Genomic DNA, 16290 nt, shown 5'->3' with positions numbered 1-16290 from the left:
GAGGGATTAGGTTTATCTTAAGTAAAGTTGGCATTTGGTCATATTTTATAGCTATCAACAAAACTTACTTTGTAAGTAATTTTTACTTACTTTGTAAATAGAAGTAAGGCATTCCAAAAAGTTTATAAAAATTATGGTGCTGGACCCCCACGTGGCCAAACATGGTTCAAGTCCTGCACCTGGCCACTTGCTTTCTCACTTTCTCTCAGGCATGCGCATGCCAAAGGCCCATAGCAAATTAAAAACTTATAATACTAAATAAAATTAAATTTAAAAAATCATTGTTATATTACTCTAATGAGTTAATTTTGTATTATAGATTATTTTTAACCATTTACATAATTCTCATCATATTATGCTCAGTTATATATTTAGTATGTTTCATATAGCATTAGATTATAAACAAGCTTCCACATTCCTTAAATAATCTCATTTATAACCATTATTTTTAATGGATAAGTCATGCTCTATCCCTCAGCTGTACTAGGATTTAAGCATGACATTATTGCTGAATTTGGGGGTTCCTTTAGATGTTTCTTACTATAAGCTATTACAGTGAAAATAGTCCTGTATACTGTTTTTCTTATAGCTTAGAATATACAGTCTCTGAAAAGAAGAGAAACTTGGTCAAAATCTATGAATAATTTTACAGCATGTAATATACACATGTGAAGTGCTTTCTACAAGTGTACCAGTTTCTCATGATATCAACAGCCTGAGAGAGAAAAAAAATTAGCTACTAATTTAATTAGAAGTTTGAATGTAAACAATAAAACTTTAAAAGTAAGAGGATGGAAATACAGATAATTTGTGAAAAAGAAGTACAGATTCATAAAACAGAAAAAGTAAAGTGATAGACTTAATTCCTGATAAGGGTAATGATGAAAACGCTAGTTCAGCTTAGAAGAGGGGGAAAAACTAATCAGCATCTGTGTCAGGGCCATCAGCTCAGAAAGGCAGCTAGGGCCACAGGCAGACTGCCTACGAAGGCACGCGACATTAGAGCTGGTAGATGGTCTGCTTTGTCTATTGCCCGAGTGGTGTGTATTAAGTGTTAATGTGTGTGTGTGTGTGTGTGTATAAATTATGTGTATGTATATATAAACCATATATATATAAAATTCATTATTTCTAACCTTTAAGACCAAGTCCTAGAAGTGACACCTGCACTGTTCTTCACAGTCCATTAGTGAAAACTTGACTCTTAGTGAGAACAAGGGACATTGAGAAATGGCATTCTCTCTCACAGCTGCTACATTTTTCTTTTCTTTGTTTCTTTTTCTTTCTTTCCTTTCTTCCTGTTTTATTATTTATTTATTTATTTGCTAAAGAGTGCATGTGCTCACAAGAGACAGACAGAAAGTAAGAGAGAGAGAGAGAGAGAAAAAAAAGAAAGCACCCCCATGGGAAATGATCACACCAGCCACAATCCGTTCTGCATATCTCCCTCCTTTCAGGATTTTGGCCAAGCATGAACATGGCCAAACATGTTTTTCAAGCCATTAGGTCCAGGACTCAAACTGTGAGGTCAGTCATGTGGAATCTGACTGCTGTCATCATGAGGCCATGGAGCCAGTCCACAGCTGCTTTTTTTTTTTTTTTTTTTTTTTTTTGAGAGGCTTTTGCTATAGGGCACATGCACTTGAAAGAGAGACAAGAGTCAGAAAGCGAGAAATCATCCCCCAGAGGGATAGCCATGTCAAATCCCTTCTCCATTGTCCTCTCAGGAGCTTGGGCACGCACATACACGTGCCCGACATGAGTTTAAGCCACCAGGTCCGGAACTCAAACCGTGGTCAAATACGTGGGAGTCCAGCGACATAGCCATTATGCCAACTGCTGTTCCCCACAGCTTCTACTTTTAAGTTATGTGAAAATAGTATGTATATGGATAAAACTAAGTATTTCAACAAAATGAAGTATTCTGGAAAAATTTAAGTGAACAAAATTGAAGCAAATAGAAGTGGGAAAAATAAAAAGAATAAAGACCATAATTCTTCCCAAAATTCCCTTTTCATGCAGGCAGTTTTACTGCTGCATTTTTTTTTTTTAAATTTCAGTGAGCATATGAACACCATAATAGATAAACTCTTCAGAGCATTATAAAAAAACAATTTGTCATCAGTTTATTTTGAAAAAGAATAATCATGATACTCAAGTTTGAAAAAAATATATAGCAAAGAGAATTGTCTCATGTAGAATATAGATACAAAAGTCCTAAATATAATATTAGCAAATATCTTCATAATTCAGTAGCCAATTAAAAGGATCACACATGATCATTAAGATGGTTTATCTAAGTAATACAATGATAGTTCGAGTTTTAAAAAACTATCAGTGTAAATTTGCTTATATCATACTTTTCAAAAGAAAAATCAAATAATACCAATCAAAGATAAAAAGGTATCTTTTCTTATTCTCAATTTCTTTGAAACTGCCCTTTGTCAAAACCTTTTATAAAGACATCTAATCCCATTCACAAGGTAGAAGCCCACATGGTTTAAACATTTCTTTGAGGGCCCACCTCTTAATACTATTACATTGGCAACATAACACCTAAATTTTGGAAGGGACACATTCAAACACTGGCTGCTTAAAAATTGTATGGATGGCCTTCTAATGAAAATCAATAATCTCCTATCCAGTCTCTTCCTACTCACCCTCCCTTCAATCCCCCTTCCAATTTCTAACAATCTTATCACTATATTGGCCCTCTATTATTACATTCACAATTTTACATGTACTTAAGTGTTTTCTCTGTTTCACAAACTGTAGACTAGTATCTTGATTTTCTGCTATATAATTAGGCAAGTGGTTTTCTAGCTTTTTTTTTTTTTTCCCCTACAGAGCACATGAGCTTGCCAGACAGAGAGAGAGGAATTGAGAAAGCACTGCTAGGGAAATGATCATGCTGTAATCCCTTCTCCATTCTCCTCTCAGGATCTGGGGTATACATATACACAAACCTGGCTGGTTTTACAAGCTGCTAGGTCTGGTACTTGAACTGTGCAGCCAGCTATGTAGGATCCAGCCATCTTAACCACCATGCCACCTAGCTGATCCCTTTTCAGAATACAACTTTAAAAAAAAAAAAGAAAATTTATTCATTCATTTTAATTTGACCAGTTAGAAAGAGAGAAAGTGAGAAAGCAAGCTGCCAGGTCTGGGACTTGAACTGTGGTCAACCATATGGGAGTGTCCAGTGCCTTAACCACCATGCCATCTGTTGATCCCCATTACAACGTCTTAGGCTTCCAAAAGAACAAGAGACCCAGAAATAACATTAAAAACAAAATCAAGGGACCAGCAGTTAGTGTAATGGCTATGTCGCTGGACTCCCACATAATCGGCCGTGGTTCAAGTCCTGGACCCGGTGGCTTAAACTCACCCTGGGTGCATGTGCGTGCGTGCTCAAGATACTGAGAGGAGAATGGAGGAGAAAAGATTGCAGTGTGGCCATCCCCCCGGGGGGTGATTTCTCGCTTTCTGTCTCTCTGTCTCTCTCTGTCTGTCTGGTGAGCTCATGCACCCTATAGCAAAAACCTCTCCAAAAAAAAAAAAAAAAAGAAAAAAAATCAAATAAACAAAAATAAAATGTCAGTGAGAAAATAACCCCTGCATACCTGAGAACACATGAAGTGTTATAGATTTGGAAATCTAAATATTACAGCTGAAGTTTCTCATGAATGAGAAAAAAAGAGGGACCCACAGATGGCATAATGGTTACGTTGCTGTACTCTTATATGGTCAACCACAGTTTGAATCCCAGACCCGGTGGTTTAAAACTCAAGGTGGATGTGTGTGTGTGCGTTCACGCATGAAATCTAGAGAAGAAAATGGAGGAGAAGGGATGGCGGTGTGGCCATCCCCCCTTGGGGATTTTTCGCTTTTTATCCCTATCCCTCTATCTCTATCTTTCTGGTGAGCGCATGCATCCTATAGCAAATATCTCTCTAATAAAAAAAAAGATGACTCTGGTTTTTAATTTCTTTGAAACACTAATTTTTTCATATGCAACCCAGGAAGTATGAAAAGGATGATAGGCAACAGAGTTTTAGCAAGTTACTCTCATTAAAAAAATTATATGCAAGAGAAATATAATAAGGCCCTAATAAACACAATAATTTCATTACAAGTATGAGAATACTTTACTAAGTGACCTTTGACTTAGGTGTTTATTTTTAGAACAGCATCAAAGTTTCATGGTTCAGGATTCAGGTTCCTTGCATTATGTATTTAGCTTAATCAGAAAAGTTAGATTACAAGAAAAAGGGCTGATATAAGGGATTTATTTCAAGGCAATAACTGCTTGCTGATATTTCCACATCTGTACATTCATGCCCAAACATTAGGTGCCTCCCCACGCCTGGAGCTTTCTAAGATGTACAGATTCATTTTGATCACACAAAATTTTGAACTTAGTTTGACTATCCTTCAAAACGATAATCATGATTTATTAAGAAAGTTAAATAGCATATACATTTTTTCTGTTTAAAAATGAAATGGAGGGAACCACCAGTTAGCGTAATGGCTATGTTGCTGGACTCCCACGTAGTCGACCGCGGTTCGTGTCCCGGACCCGGTGGCTTAAAACTCACGCCGGGTGCGTGTGCGTGCGTGCCCAAGATCCCGAGAGGAGAATGGAGGAGAAGGGATTGCGGCGTGACCATCCCCCCTGGGGGGGCGATTTCTCGCTTTCTGTCTCTATGTCTCTCTCTGTCTGTCTGGCGAGCGCACGCGCCCTACAGTGAAAAATCTCTCTCAAAAAAAAAATGAAATGGAATGAGGGCATGGTGGCGCCTGCCCTATGACAAAATGAAATGGAGTGATATTTGTTATACTACCTTTTTTAACATTCATGATCTATTAATAAGTTCAGCCATGAAGAAATACCTATTATCTTTGCATGAATTGTAGAGTTTGGGTAGATTGTTACTAGAGTATTAAGTCTACCTAATGACCATATGGCCAAACTAGAGGCCTATATATGAGCTTTTCCATTAAATACACCCTACCCCCCTCCCCCAAACAAAGACAAATAATACTTTGGTCAAACACTTAAAAAAAAATGTTAACATGGATTACGGAGAAACACAAGGAAAAGGTATTAGAAATATTAATGCTGTACTCTCACAATTTTGTAACTGTTATATATTCCTGTCATTGACCTACTTTTTTCTGTTTGACCTCAAAGATAGAAACCTTTGTGTTTTCTCATTAAACTATTTGACTCAGTGTAAAAATCTTAGGGCTTGTATTTGTTTGAGAGTCTAGGTCTTTTAACTATTCTTATTAGCACCTTGTAAGAGAAATTGGGTAATTGGACCTCTTGTGATTCTTTTTCCCTCTGTGTAGGCACAACTGTCAAATCCCTGGGGCCTGTAAATGTGGCAGCCTCTAGAAGCCAAGCTGATTCCAACAACCACAAAGAACTGAATTCGGCCAACAAAATAAACTTGAAGGTGAATACTTCCCAGATCCTTTGGATAAGAGCCTAGCTATGCCACTCACCAATTTCAACCTACGAAACCCAAAGCAGAGAAATCAGCCCAGTCAACCTAGACTTCTGACCTACAGGACAGTGACATAATGAATTTGTGTTATTTTCAGCTGCTAAATTTATATTAATTTGTTACAGCAAGAACAGAACACACATTCAACCTCAAATGACTATTTCACTTTGAAGACTTTTTAAAAATTTATTTATTTCTCTTTTTATTTATTTTAATTTGACCAGAGAGGGACAGAATGAGAGAGAGACAGAGAGAGATAGACAGACAGACAAAAAGTGAAAAAGCAAGCTGCCAGGTCTAGGACTCGAACCATGGTCAGCCATGTGGGAGTCCAGCACCCTTAACCACCATGCTACCTGCTGACCCGAAGACTATTTTTTATGGGGCATCTAAAAGCCAAGGAACTCTATGGGTCCTGAGAAGTTATCATACTTAGCCTGCTACAGGATATGTATTTGCTAATTCTGTAATTATGATCATATCAGTTATATTTCTGGTTATAAATAAGCAAACAGGAACCAGCAGATAGAGTACTGGTTATGTTGCTGGATTCCCATGTAGTCAACTGCAGTTCGAGTCCCTGAGCTGGTGGCTTAAAACTTACACTGAATGCATGTGCATATATACTCATAATCCTGAAAGGAGAATGGAGGAGAAAGGACTATGGTGTAGCCATGCCCCCTGAGGGGTGATTTCTGTCTCTCTGGCAAGTATACATGCCTTATAGCAAAAATCTCTCCCTAAAATAAATAAATGAATAAAAAAATAAGCAAACAAAATTTAATTTCAGGTTTAACAAAGCTTTTAGCGTTTCCCCGTCTCATAGTTCTTTGGCTTTAAATCATGCGTTGTGTGAATCTGTTTGTTCCCTTCCACAGTCAGCGGTGGAGAAGCACTGCAAAGTGAAGAAAGGTACACACAGCATCCCTTCTGTTACAACTGCCAGCGAGGCCTCACACTCTGCTTTCCTCTTAGCCACAAAGGAAGGGCTCCTTCACTGTTCACTGAAGGTTCCACCAACCCATCTGGATTCTAGCCAAGCTCATACCTAGGATGGGATACAAAAGAAATAGAATGGGGGAAATATATGTAGAATGGAAACCATAATCTTTAGGATTCACCATCATGTCAACTTTCCGATGGTCCCTATTTTGACTGTGTACACTAATGAAGATCATTTGGACTCAGCCTTAAGCCTTATGTCAAAAAAGGGTACATTTCTTGCTCTGTTTGCTAGATTCTCTGCCTCCTACACTGCCCAATCGGTATCTGAATGTCTCAGAGTGGAGTTAACACTGTAGATTTCTCTCCGTGCAGTAATCCTGGGTAAGTACTGCTGCCACTGGACTTGCGTTTCTACAGCCGAGTCTCCGTTACCTATGATGCCAATACTTCGCCTGCCTAGATCACCACTCACTCTTTCTTGCCATGACCCCCAGTGTATAATTTCCCCCTGCAGAGCATTTCTACTGCTCATTCCATACCACCCTAATGATGACACTGCACACACAAACCTCTGCCTGTTGCCTGCTCCCGGTCTACAGGACCTCCAAGGCAGACAGATCTACTTGCAGTCAATGAGCTGCTGTTGAACCTCTCTCGATGGCTTACTCTGTCATCCTAGAAGGACTTGGTTTGAGAATCCAAGGTGTGCTTGTTCTGCACTACCACAGCACGTCTATTTCAAAACGTCTTTTTAAAGTCCTTGTCACAATACAGATGACAATCATGGAGTTACAGGTCTACATTAATAGCATGAATCATCATAATTTTTGTGTGTTTCATTTTTCCAGGAAGAAAGTAATCATTATATGCTCATCTTTTAAAAATATACCCCTTATATGTCAGTAAAAAGTTTATGCAAAAAGGTAAATTTCCTCCAAACTATCATTTTTTTTTTTGGTGAAATTTACAGAACTGAATTCGTAGGAAGAAATGTAAGGTCAATCATGAGGGCTTTTCCCCCCTTAATTGTTAGCATGAATCTGAAACGCTTGTGAATTTTATGTAACATATTCCTAGAAGTTGTTAAATTTTACTCAGAATAAGTTGTTAAATATGGCTAAGCGTAATTCTTATAGGTTTTAATACAGACATTTTAGATACCACAATATTTTAAGATGATTTCTGTCAGTATTTTTAATTTTGTCAGAAGGTGTATGTGTTCCCTGAAGAGAGAGAGAAGTGAGAAAGCACCTCCCCCCCACCCCCCCATAGAGGATGGTCATGCCTTTTTCCTCCATCTCTCTCTCCTTTCAGGATTTGGGCACACATGCACACACGCCCAGCATGTTTCTCAAGCTACTGGGTCCAGGACTAAAACCATGCAGTGTGTGGAATCCTTAACCGCCATGACCTAGCCTGCGGAACCACCATACTACCGGCCAGCCCCATCGGTGAGTAATTTTTATAACTTAAAATTTAATCATCTTCAGTTATTAAACTAGTTAGAACACTTTATATTTCAAAAAAAGTTTCTAAAACATGTAAAAACAGGACTTGAAAGTAACTTAAGCAGAAATACTACTGCTAAGTTTTTAAACATGTTATTGTTTCCCTAAAGAGACATATCAGATGGCTTTTAAAAGGCACAGAATGAAAAGATCATAAATTAAAATACTTGTTTATATTGCTCTAAACTGGAGATAGCTAAGCCACAGAACCAGCTAAGTCTTTTTTGTTAACATAAAATGGCTTAATTCCACCAGTGGGTTTTATTTATTTAAATTTTCTCTGGTTTAAATTCACAAGTCTTTCTGATTCATGCTAACAATTAAGAGGAGGGGAAAAACCCTAAATTTGGGAATGTTTAATCTATTAAGTGTTAAAACTTTCATAAGCGTAATGTTGGTATTATACATTAACATATCAATTGGCACAACTTACACAAAGTTTTATACTTACTCATTTTTAAAGACATCATATACACAAAGATACATATTCAGTAACTGGGAAATTGTGAAACTTTGGATCTACACTTTCAGGTTTGTCTGATTACAGTGCTTCTGGTAAGAATTATCAACATAACAGTTTCGCCTCTTTCAGAAAGACCGTCATTTTATCTAAGAATTTACTCGGTTTTACTGCACATCATGAATTCCCTCAAGTGTTTTTTTCTTGTCTTTTTCCATAATGTTTTCTTATAACCAGTCTTTCTCCTAGCCAAAGGCCAGAATGAAGTAGAAGAAACCGAGAGCTGACAGCCCTCACTGTCTCCCTGTCGCCGGTTGGGGAACTGAGAAGTTGTTCTGAGTGGCAGCTTCTGGAAGCAGGGGCCCCTCCGTGAAGGTGGGTGTGCCCCTGCAGCAGGTCTCTGACAACTGTGAGAAATCTGGGAGCAGAGGAAACTGGTGTCTGAATATGACTGAAATGTCTGACGGACAATCCAAAAATAGGGACAAGCATTCCTGGCGCAGTTTCGATAGACAGAATAAGTCCAAATATTCAGGGGCCATATTTCCTGAAGCTGCGCTCACTGCAACAGCAAAGGCGGAAGCTGCCATCTTGCCACCCTCACTTAGGGCAGCCGCGTGGTGCATTTGCCAGTGGATTTTACATTATGTAACAGTTGTCACAAGGCATAAGGAAACAAAAATAACTGATTTTGACCGTTTGATTAAGACTATCTGGAAAGAGTACTTTTACATTTGTGTAATATTTTTTTGGCGAGGAGATAACCTAATAATGTCTTGAGATCCTAAAGATGGACAGTACCTGTAAACACAGTTAACCAGACTAATAACATTAGAAATTCAGCAAATAAATGGTTCCTTCTGTCAGAATAAAGAGGCAAAGGTAAAAAAAATTAGAAATTTGCTTTATGAAAATAAAACAAAAACAACTCTCATGGGACAATGATTGAGACCCATATTTGGCCATGGAGCATTTCTTCCTAACTTTCAATTACAGTGCTCTGTAGTAATCACTGATGTTCAGACATGAAACCCGTGAGATTCATAGTCATCAGAGAGAAATGCTTTACCGTGGTTTCAACACGGTGAGCTAATGCCACTCTTTTTAAAACCATATATACCAAACTGAATATGACAAAGGAGTGCAGCCCCCCTTAAAGCAGTCACATTGGGCTCTAGAATATGTTTTTATCCCATGATTGCTTTCCTAAAAACATGGATGTCCACTTCTGAAAATACCTGTCTCAGACACTGTATCACATTCTTTTGTATACACAATCTTCATTCTTAAAAAGACTTAGTTTGCTCTTTGTAAACAAAAAATTCATTTATTATAATGTTGTGAAAATAGTACATAATAAAGATGGATAAAAAGATTTTAAGTTAAAAAATTAAAATACAGTTTTTAAAAATATAATGGCATTGAGTTCAGTTAGGAAATTTGAGGTTTTTAAAGTAAACACGTGATTAAAGTGTGCTCATTTTTTATATACTTTTATCAATCTTTTTATTTTCATTAATTACTGTATTTTTAAATTCAACAAATACTTATGCCTACTATACATCTGATATTGTGCTTAAGAGATCTTGTTCTTATTCTCAGAGACATATAATCTTCGAGGAAGAAACAGACAACCATGAACACATATTTACCAATGTGATGATAAAAGTAAGAAAGAAGAAGGAGAAGACATAGGTTAGAGCAGGGGTCCCTAACCCCTGGGTCATAGACTAGTACTGGTACTCAGCCTGTTAGGACCCTGGTGGCAGCATGAGGTGAGTGACAGGTGAGAGAGTGAAGCTTCGTCTGTATTTACAGCTGTACCCATCACTTGCATTACCACCTGAGCGCCACCTCCTGTCATATCAGTGGGGGTATTAGATTCCTATAGAAATACAAACCCTACTGTGAACTGTACATAGGAGTGATCTAGGCTGCATACTCCTTATGACAGTCTAATGCCTTATGATCTGGGGTGGGGCTGAGACAGTGGTACTAGAGTGGCTGTACCATGGAAGTGGCTGCAAAAAATGCATTATGATGAGTTCTATAATTATTTCTTTATATATAACAATGTAATAGAAATAAAGTGCACAATAAATGTAATACATTTGAATTGTTCGCAAACCATCTTCTACTCCCATGCCCCACTGCAGTCTGCTGAATAATTGTCTTCCATGAAACTGGTCCCTGGTGCCAAAAACGTTGGGGACTGCTATTTTAGAGGGTCACTGAAAACTTCCTATAAGTACTATTTAAGCTGAGATCTGAAGAAAGAGTTGGTGCTAAGGTGGAAACAAAGAATTAAAAAGTAAGTCAACAGAATTAAAGTTTTACAAAGTGAAATAATTAAAAAGTTCAGGTGGGATGAGACCAGCAGTTAGTGTAATGGCTATGTTGCTGGACTCCCATGTAGTCAACTGTGGTTCGAGTCCTGGATCTGGTGGCTTAAAATTCATGCCAGGCGTGTGTGCATGTGTGCCCAAGATCCCAAGAGGAGAATGGAGGAGAAAGGATTGTGGCATGGCCATCTCCCATGGGGGTTGATTTCTCGCTTTCTGTCTCTCTGTCTCTCTCTGTCTGTTTGGTGAGCGCATGCGCCCTATGGCAAAAACCTCTCCAAAAAAAAAAAAAGTTCAGGTGGGTAGGGAGTGACAGAATACAACACAGATGAATCACAATAGATGAACCACATAGATGAATCACAATGATTCCACTGTGTGGCATGAGATGATTTTATCATAGGATCACTAAGAAGCCATCAAAGTTTTTTTTTTTTTTTTTTTTAGAACATCTATAGGGCGCGTGCACTCGCCAGACAGACAGAGAGAGAGACAGAGAGACAGAAAGCGAGAAATCACCCCCCATGGGGGATGGCCATGCTGCAATCCCTTCTCCTCCATTCTCCTCTCGGAATCTTGGGCATGCAAGCACACGCGCCTGGCGTGAGTTTTAAGCCATCGGGTCTGGAAAGTGAACCATGGTGGACTACATGGGAGTACAGCGACATAGCTGTTACACTAACTGCTGGTCCCATGTCATCAAAGAGTTTTGAGAGACTAAGCACATAATCATCAGATCTATGATTTTAAGTAGGTTACTCTGGTAGTGGTTTTACCTTGAAACAGACAAGAGCTAGGGCAGGAGAAGATTCCTTCCAGAGTAGCACAAGAGACACAAGCACCCTGGGCAGCAGCAGAAAAGAAATGTGGATGAATTCAGAATATATTTCAAAGTTAAAAACGTCAGGATTGGGACCAGCAGATGGTGTAACTCTTCCATCACTGGATTCCCGTGGAGTCAACTGCAATTCGAGTCCCAGACCAGGTGACTTAAAACTCACGCCAGGGGCGTGGGTGTGCGTGCCAAAATCCCAAGAGGAGACTGGAGGAGATGGAACTGCAGTGTGGCCATCCTCTGTATGGGGTGATTTCTCATTTTCTGTCTCTGTCTCTCTCTGTCTTTCCAGCAAGCACATGCACCCTACAGCAAAGAAATCTTTCAAAACAAGCAAACAAAACCTGCTAGGATTTAACAAAAAATTAAGGAAGGAGGACACATCATGGGTGACTACCAGACTCTATGCACTACAATGATGTAATGATTTAGAATGTGTAAGAAAGCCAACAAGGAAATTCCATATTTTATTTGTTAATAACCTTATTGACACGGTATGTTAAATTCATTTTTTATTTTGAAATTTGCTATAGGACACATGCAATTGCCAAAAAGAGACACAGTGGGGCGATGGTGTAGGGAGTGAGAAAATATCCCCCCCAGGAGAGATGGTCACCCCACAACCCTTTCTTCTCAAGTCTCTTCTCAGGATTTTAGGCATACACACACACACGCTCAGCTTGTTTTTCAAGTTCCCAGACCCAGGATTCTAACCATATAGTCGGCCATGAGACCCACCACACCACCAGATGGTCCTGAACTCAGTTTTTTTTTTTTTTAAGTCCTTCTTTTATATTTTTCTTATATTACAGAGAAAACAACTGACCACTACCGTAGCTATATAATGATAACATCACCACCAGCAAATAATGAGTAAGACTTATAGCTCTTGCATATATTCTATTATTGGGCCAGCTAGGTGGTTGGATGCCACCTAGCCAAGGGCATAGTTTGAGTCCCAAATGGACAGCTTAAAAAATACACCAGGTGCGTGTATGTGCATGCCCCAAATCCCAAGAGGAGAAGTGGAGAAGAAGGGATTGTGGCATGACCATCTCCTACTGGGGGTGCTTCCTCTCTCTAGCTGACTCTCTCCAGAGAGTACACATGCCCTCTAACCACAACAACAAAATATTAATTTCTATTGTAGTGCCTACCACATTATATTGAGAATTTCTGTTTCAGTCTGAAAATAGCCCTGAAGGGAAAGGCCTTTCTCTTCCTTTGTATAAACAGTGCTTAGCAGTGTCTGGCAGGAGGTCAGTAAGAGTTGGCTGAACTGAACATGAGGTATTAGGATGACATGTTTTGTTTCCAGTAAAAATAAATGTTATGTCATTTTTAGAATTAATAAGTATGTTAAATTTAAAGTAGCCTGTGCTATTCTATGTCAAGTAAGCATATTGAGTTCCTAGAAGACAAACTGACAGAAGTCAATGTAGCTGGTATTTGCTTTTCTATTTTCAAAATAGACTTGGATAGTTTTAAAGGATACTGTAGTGGAATAAATTATACAATTATGTTAGCATTCACTGTAGGTGATGAACATGAATCAATGGTGCTATTCTACATAAAATGTCAACTGATTTTTAGTATTATTTCATTTGAATACTAAATTTATTACTGTAAGATAACACACAATTAATTTTCAAGAATAAGTTCTAGTGTATGGTTTCCAATCACATGTAACTATTATGTTAACATGGTTTAAAAACAGTTTTGAAAATAGAACCATAAAATCATCATTTCTTTCATTTTGAAATCACTACTGGGAGTACTCAATTAGATAAGATTAGATGCTTTAACAAAAAATTTAAGGCAAAGAGCATCAGTAGATCATTACTCAATAATAAAAGGACTAATTCACAAGCAAGTTACAATAATTATTACTATATCTAACAGCATAACTTCAAAATACATACTGAAATGCTGAAAAAATTACAAATAGAAATGAGCAAATCCATAATCACAGAGAGAGTGTAAGGGACATCCTAGAAACTGATATATAGGTAGATTAAAAATTACATTTGACCACAATGAACAAACTTGATTTAATGGACATTTATAAAACCTTGTATCCACAAATAGAAGATATACTTTCTTTTTAAGCAGTCTTTCCACCTTGGCACTTGCCAAGTCAAATGTAACGGAATCTAAGGTTCTATTCTTAAATTTCTGGCAGAATAGAAAAAAAAGTGAAACAAGGCCCAACTAAGGCAGTGTGTGCTGGACACTGCTGCTCAGTAACCTGAGGCCATGTCGGAGGCCGGGGTTCATTCCCAACCCACCCTAAAGATCCAGGCCCAGTGACACAGACTCGTAGTCCCAGCTACTGGGGAGGCTGAGGCAGGAGGCGCCCAAGCTCATGGCCATGTCGACAGATTGAGACCCTGTTTGAAAGAGACAAATACAGTGGTGTGCTATTGGAATGCTGAAACAGGAGCATAACTGAGTGAGAATTAACACACACACACACACACACACACACACACACACACACAAAATCAAGTATAATACAGCATGGCGAAACTCTGCCTACAGGGTAAAACTAACCATACACTCTGCTTTTTGACTCCTTTAATTTTATTGAAGTGGAAAATAATGAGAAGTATCTCAGAAGGAAATAAACAATATTACAATTGGAGGAGAAGTTAGCACAGTCTGTAGTGTACATATTTTATTGCCTAGGAAAAAATTACAGTTTTTTATGCGCTTGTGAGAACTTCGGTAATTATATCCATGCAGAGGCAATGCCACTATTCTCCATAAACTAACTCCTTGGTGCAGCCCAAATAAGGTGGTCCCCAGAGCAGGCTCAACTCTCTCCACAAGACCCAGGAGACCAGTACACTACCAAAGACACACATTTTGCAGAAGACAGGTTTTGTTAGTGCTATGAGAATACGTGGTTCAGGGAAAACAACTAAACACTGGCTGAACTTCATGGAAGACTATCTTGGTTAAGCTAAATCTTAAAGGAAAGTTAAAGGGATGGAACGGTAAAAACTCAGAGGAACATAAATATGAAATGACTTTGGAACTACAGAAAGAAGGAAACTAGTCTCTCCTGGTCATGGGTGGGAAACTACATGAGAAAAGACCAGCTACTAGGAATTCTTGAGTATGAAAATATATTTGATTCACTAAGTGATAGACAGTATTACATGTCTCCAAGACATGAATCAACAAATAAAATAATTATTTCTCTAGCAGCAAAATGAGAAAAGAAGAATGGGGAAAAATTGAAAGCAGAGGCATGAGCATTTTCAAATGAGCCAGGTTGTTAAGCTGGAAATGTGGATGGCAGAAATAGTGCTGCAGAGAAATGAAAGCAATTAGGAGAGAAGGTAAGAGAGAAATGATCTGGTTTCCAGTTTCAGACCATATAGCATTAGGGTTAAGTAAAAAAAGGAAGAAGAAGAAAAGAAGGAGGAGGAGGAGGAGGAGGAGGAGGAGAAGAAGAAGAGAAACATCATCATCATCATCATCATGTACGGCATGAGTCAGTTTTTGAAACTCTATTCGCTGGATCCTTTCTCAGAAAATGTGGCTACTACTGTGATAGCACTTTGCGTATAGAGTTGTTGGAAGATTAAAGAAGTTAATTTACATAAAGCAATTGCAACCATGTCTGGCAAAAAGTATGGGATCAATAAATATTAACCATTATTGTCATCATTATTCATGTCGAATTTAAGCTGATAGACAATTAGAGGGTTTGACAGTCCAGTGGGAAACATACAACTGAAATACGGATAAAAGGACAATGCTGGGTAAATATATTTGATATTTTTGCCATCCTCACCCCATTGTCACTGTCATAAGTCAAGTTTTTCATCACTTTTTATATACAAATTGTTACAACAGCTCCCTCTTCCTCCTCTGTTTTTTCATCTTCAGTCTATGTTTTAGTCTGCGAACAGTTATCTTCTTATAAACACAAATATGTTCATATTACTCTTCAAGTGAAAACAAATGAAGATATATCACTTCTTATAGGCAAAAGCACAAACTACTCAGAATAGAGTACATGTAATTATAATCTTTTAAGTGCTTTTCTCTCCCTCACGGCAAAGTTCTCAATTAAGCAGCTTTGCCTTATTAATAATGTAATCTCTTGTGCCTAGGTGCACTATGGGTTAAAGATGCGCTCACTGGTAGAACATGTTCACAGAATCACAATTCTATGGTGCAAAATGTTTAAAAAGAAAAAGTGTTGAATGAATAGGCTAAAAAGGTTAAGAAGTCAGGAAAGGAGACAATTCAATTAGAAGATAAAAAAAAATGGGGGCCAGCGCAGGTGGTATGGTAGTTAAAGACAATGGACTCCCACATAGCCAACCACGGTTTGAGTCCCGGATCTGGTGGCTGGCTTTCTCACTTTTCCTCTCTCTCTTTTTCTCTATCCCTCTCTGTTTAAACTAAAATAAGTAAATAGGTAAATAAAAAGTTAAATAAAAATAATTTTTTTAAAAAGAAGATAAAATATATTGAACAAGAAACTGATTGGGATTAGCAGATAGCATAATGGTTACAATGCTGGACTCCCACGTAGTCGACCGTGGTTCAAATCCTGGATGCAGTGGCTTAAAACTCATGCCAGGCATGTGTGCATGCATGCTCAAGATCCTGAGAAGGGACTGTGGCATGGCCATCCCCCCTGGGGTGTGATTTCTAGCTTACAGTC

At 38.3% G+C, this 16290-nt stretch overlaps 1 protein-coding gene and 1 pseudogene across 5 annotated transcripts in view; both read right to left on the bottom strand.

Annotated features, from left to right (window-relative positions):
• The window catches only part of SSBP2 (single stranded DNA binding protein 2), a 334115-nt gene that overhangs the window by 99360 nt on the left and 218465 nt on the right, over window positions 1-16290 (bottom strand). The gene's annotated exons all lie outside the window — the stretch shown is intronic.
• Window positions 8486-9016, bottom strand: LOC114006907 (39S ribosomal protein L35, mitochondrial pseudogene; annotated as a pseudogene).

Source organism: Tupaia chinensis, unplaced genomic scaffold (genome assembly GCF_000334495.1).
Source record: "Tupaia chinensis unplaced genomic scaffold, TupChi_1.0 Scaffold000099_1, whole genome shotgun sequence".
NCBI lineage: Eukaryota > Metazoa > Chordata > Mammalia > Scandentia > Tupaiidae > Tupaia > Tupaia belangeri.
Note: the sequence above shows the minus strand (reverse complement) of the source record. Positions and strands in the feature narration are given on the sequence as shown.